The sequence below is a fragment of the Etheostoma spectabile genome, chromosome 15 (assembly GCF_008692095.1).
Source record: "Etheostoma spectabile isolate EspeVRDwgs_2016 chromosome 15, UIUC_Espe_1.0, whole genome shotgun sequence".
Taxonomy (NCBI): domain Eukaryota; kingdom Metazoa; phylum Chordata; class Actinopteri; order Perciformes; family Percidae; genus Etheostoma; species Etheostoma spectabile.
The window spans coordinates 18,758,260-18,763,655 of record NC_045747.1 but is presented as its reverse complement, the minus strand read 5'-3'; the positions used below and the strand labels follow the sequence as shown (position 1 = coordinate 18,763,655).

Below are 5,396 nucleotides of genomic sequence, written 5' to 3'. Positions count from 1 at the left end.
CTGCCTCCTGGTCCCAACTCTGGATTGTCAAGGATTAGTTACACTAAAACTTGTTCAGATTTCTAGCTGCTCCATCCCAAGTGAGACGAATGTCGTCTCTCCGAATCAGACGAGGTCTTCCCCAGAAGGTCTGCCAGTGATCTACAAAGCCCACATCTTCATCTGGACACCACTTTGATAACCAGCGGCAAAATGATGACATACGGCTTTACATGCAATAACTGGTCACATTTAGGAGGGGTCCAGAGAAAACTACGGTGTCTGACATTGACTTTGCGCATATACACACCGATTCAACATTAGTCTTAGTGACCTCCGTTTGGCGTAACCGGGAGTCATTGACGCCACCTTGAATAACAATCTTACTATATTTACGTTTATCCTAAGCCAGCAGCTTCAAATAAGACTCAGTGTTGCCCGCTGTGGCCCCCGGGATGCATTTAACTACGGCCGGTGGATTTGCTAACTTCATGTTTCTCAAAATATAGCTGCCAATAACCAGAGTTGGTTTCTCAGTGGGTGTGTCACTGAGTGGAGAAAATTTGTTAGAAACGTGAACAGGTTGGTGGTGGTCCGTGGGCTTTGAAAGCTTACGACTATTTCTGCTTCGGACAGTCACCCAGCTACCCTTTCCTGGCTGCTCAGGAGTTGCCGGGGGACGGCTACCAGAGGCTAACTCAGGCTCAGGTCGGCCTGCAGCGACTATCGGGGCGTGGCTAGCTACAGTAACGACAGACCTATCATGGTGCGAATCCGGACTTCTAACTCACTAAGCCTCCATGTCTATAAATAAACTGCACTTGTTGCAAAACTCATTACCGCTAAAGGAGGCAGAGGAGTAACAAAACATCTCACACACAAAGCAAGAGAAAGTAAGAGGGCGACAGAAGACATTGCTAACTGCTAAGCTAAAGTCACTAACAGCTAAGCTAAAGTACGGTAGCGTTAGCTACCAAGCATTTGAAAACAACTTATTTAACGAAAGTTGCTGAAAAATGTAAAGATCTGTGAAGGCTTAGGCAGAACTACTGTAAGAATAAATGTTAAGCGGACAGATAGCCGCTGTAATGGCAAATTTAACTGGTCTATAATGAGAGCAACAACACCCTACCAACAGAAAAGCACTGGAAACGGAAATGAGTCAGATATGCTTACCGCAGCACGTCAACAAATGGTTTAAACTCACTTACCTGTAGGGGCCATGCATCCTGTCACGAATTCATTAATTCGCTAGAAGCCTTTCTCTCAAAGGAAACTTGGGAAAGCTTTCTCCACAACATCACAGAAATAAACCTTACAAAGACTGCCGATAAGCAAGGACCACGCCACAACAATGTGTTAGTTGAAGATTTAATTAACATTATGAATGTGTAGATAGATGAATAACTGTAGATGTCGTCTGATGGCTGGCCTGGGTGGATGTATGACGACCGGGTGGATGAGACTCAGATTGTTGGGTCTGTCTCGGAAGCAGTTTTCGCCCGAATAGTTTACAGACCCCCAGACGGTACCTAGATGAGACATGAGAGGTGTGCACTAGGATGAACAGGTAAGGATGAGGGGGGAGATGGATGGATGAAGGGAAGGGAAAGGGAGGGTGGGTCAAGCAATCAGAGATACACAAGGCTGGCTGCGCAGCACGCTATATGTACAGTCCCTGACCAAAGTCTTGTCGCTTATCTATTTTGTAGAAACACCTGCTATTAACCTGACTTTTAATTAATCAATTGATGTAAGAAATAGCTCATATGAAAAGCTAAAACCCTCCCAAATGATGTTCAATGCACTGAAATAAATTACTTTCACTAAAAAAGATTAATTATTTAAACAAGACAGAAAGGTCAAATTTTGGCAAGACAAAACTTTTGTCGCCTATACATAAATTGAACAAATTTACTGCAAATACTGAAATATGTCAGCAAATTAAATAGTGGTGCTGTGAGATTCAAATTTAATATCTTGTATGACTTCCATGAGCTTGAAGGACTGCATCCATGCGGTTTGGCAAGGATTCATACAATGTATTGATGAAGTCATCAGGAATAGCTAGGAAAGCATGCTTGCATGCCTCCCAGAGTTCATCAATATTCTTTGGTTTGGTCTTCCATGCTTCCTCTTTCATCCTACCCCACATATGCTCAATGATGTTCATGTCTGGTGACTGGGCCGGCTAATCCTGGAGCATCTTGATCTTTTTCGCCTTGAGGAATTTTGAAGTGGAGATGGAAGTATGCGATGGAGCACCATCCTGCTGGAGAATTTGGCCTCTTTTATGGTTGGGAATATAAGAGGTAGCTAAGATTTCTTGGTATTTGAGACTATGATGTGCCTTCCACCCTGCAGATCTCTCGCACACCCCATATGGATGTTACCCCAGACCATGATTTTCTGCCACCAAACAATATTTGCGGCAAATGTGGTGTAATTCAACAGAAGATTCATCTGAAAAATCCACTTTCTTCACTCCAGCGTCCATCCTTTTGCAGGCTGTGGGCCTTGGCAAATGCACACGGTTTTTAATTGTCTTTGTTTAGGATGTCGGGGCATGATTCGACCATGGAGGCCATTTTGAGACAGAATCCGACAAACCATTGTGGTTGACACAGGTACTTCAGAGGACTAGGTCTGGAGCTCTGCTGCTGTGGAAAATGGGCTGGCCTTGGATTTTCGAGCCAACAAACGGTCCTCTAGGTCCTCTTAAAATGAGCCATTTCTTGTAAATAAATCTTGATTAGAAATATATTTCAGCGGCACTTCAGGTCAATTTGTACACAAGCGACAAGACTTTTGTCAGGGACTGTAGGTTTGTCTGGTGATTAGAGGTGAGGTTTAGGCGTGGCCCTGCTCCTTAACCTAAGTTAACAAATTAACTTAATTGCACTAGCAAAGACCATGCCACAAAAATGTGTTAGTTAAAGATTTAATGAACATTATGAATGTGCACATAGATGTGGATGTTGTCTGATGGCTGGTCTGGGCGGATGTAGGATGAGCGGGTGGAGGAGACTCAGAGTGGGGGTTCCGTCTTGGAAGCAGTTTTTGCCCAAAAGGTTTACAGACCCCAAAAGAGTCAGATTATGTAGAACTGAGTTGTGTGAGGGCTTGAGAATGTAAGATCTGTACGCCTGGGATCCCCAGTGGCCTAGGACCTGAATGGTTTGGTTGGAGATGCCTAATCTGGCGGCTGTGGATGCTGTACCTATGCAGAAAGAGTGGCTGGAATAATATTTGGGTGATATGGCTGAAATGCAGAGAATTCTGTTCAGGTGTTTCTGAAACCAGAATCGAGTGGCCATTTTTTTTTTCCTGTTTCGGTAATGAAAAGTGGGTGTTGTGGAGATGCCTTGGCGGCGTACCTGAAGCCAATGTATTTGATTAAAGGCTCGTAAGGGCTGAGGTGGAAGATGTAAATGGGTAAAAAGAAACTCCCAACTGATTTATTTTACTTCTTCTAGTGACCATGCTCTGCTTTTTAACAAACTGTCTGCTAGAGGATTGGGTTCTGACCCCTGCTGATAGTTCAAAAATATCTGATAGAACTCAGGCCGTCATGGTTTATGGGGTGAAGTCGCAACCCTACACTTGCTTAAAGGGACACCACAGGGTTCAATACTTGGCCCTCCATTGTTCTCACTGAATATTAACACTATTGGTGATGATGTCAGACATTGTAAATTCCATTTATGCGCGGAGGACACCGTGATGTATTTGATTGCGCCAACACCTGACCTGGCATTTATGCAGTTGGGGTTGGATTTTAAAATAATACAGGGGTAACTTTTAAAGTTTAAATTCTGTTAAATGTTAAGAAAACAAATGCTATGTTTTCTCTAGATCTAAACTTTCAGTTAGAAACACTCTTTCACTTATTTTGGATGGTACTCAAATAGAGCAAGTCCCAGCATACAAATACTTAGTTGTATGGTTAGATGATAGGCACGCCTTTAAAACACGTTACTGAATTAGGAAAAAAGTTAAAATTCAAGTTAGGGTTTACAGAAACTGTATAACTGTATAAATTAAATTGTTCAGCCTACTTTTTTTATCAGTTTTAGATTACTGTGATATTATTTATATGCATTCTTGAAATACTACATTAAGATCACTGGATGCTATGTACCAGTGTGCACTCAGGTTTATCACAGTGGATAGTTGCAACACTCATCACTGTACCCTATAGGAACATGTAGGTTTGGCCCCTCTAAGAGGCGAGAGCAACATGCCCTCTTGTTACAAAGCACTTCTTTAAAACAACTTCCATATATCATCTTTAATTTCTACGAGACACCCACATTTTAGTTCAGTTTAGTTAAAGTGTATTGTCATATGCACCTTAGTACACAACAATGAAATACAATATGCCTTTTTGCACTCCCTCAGCAACAGTCAATAGTAACAGTTATAATAATAACAACAACAACAACAACAACAACAACAACAACAACAACAACAACATAAATAGCATTTTAAACTTTAAATATAACCAAGCACAGCCAACATAGTAACTAAGTGACTAAGTAAAGGCCACAGCCCTCCTTACTGCAGTACCATCATTCAGTAACCTTATTACCTGGGGGTACAAACTATCCCTATAACGTGATGTGCGCGTTGGGATGCTCCGCAAATATCTCCCAGATGGAAAGTTGGAGAAGAGGTTGTGTGCAGGATGACTAGAATCCTGTATAATACCTAGTGCCTTCTTAGTACTGCGTTTCCAGTAAATTTGTTGCAGCGGTTCAAGTGGAACGCCAATGATTTTAGATGCAGTTTTGACCACCTTTGTCAGAAGATTAAGGTCATGTGAAGGAGCCCTACCAAACCACACTACAATGTTACCTGTCAACATACTCTCAATTGTACAATGGTAAAAGTTCCGTGGAATATTAAGGGACATATCATATTTCTTAAGACACCTCAAAAAATATAGCCTCTGATGTGCCTTCTTAATGGCACACCTGATATGAAGCGACCATGTGAGGGAGTCTGAAATATGGATGGCTAAAAAAAATTAAAAGTGTTGACAATTTCAACTGGAGAGTTGTTAATATAGACAGGTGCATGCTTGAGTTTGTTCTTCCTGAAATCTATGATGACCTTCTTAGTTTTCTCCACATTAAAGGACAGATTATTTCTGCGGCACCACATGATCAAGTTACTCACCTCATCCCTGTAGGCAGTTTCATCATTTCGTCGATGAGTCCTGTCAAAGTAGTATTAGTATCGTCTACAAATTTCGCGATACTAATAGTTGGATGTTTTGCCATACAGTCATAGGTGTACAGACTATATAATAGAGCAGTGGTTCCCAAACTTTTTCAGCTCAAGACCCAAAACAGAAATTTGTTGTCTTCCCGGGACCCGAATTTACAAAAATACACCATGAATCATTGTAACAT

The 5,396-nt window shown here is 41.8% G+C and overlaps 1 long non-coding RNA gene across 1 annotated transcript in view; it reads left to right on the top strand.

Moving 5' to 3' along the window:
* LOC116703129 (uncharacterized) overlaps positions 1 to 5,396 on the top strand; it is a 15,052-nt gene that overhangs the window by 4,723 nt on the left and 4,933 nt on the right. Inside the window, exon 2 of the long non-coding RNA XR_004335348.1 lies at positions 4,655 to 4,657. This is a non-coding gene — a long non-coding RNA (uncharacterized LOC116703129). The remainder of the gene's footprint in view (positions 1 to 4,654; positions 4,658 to 5,396) is intronic.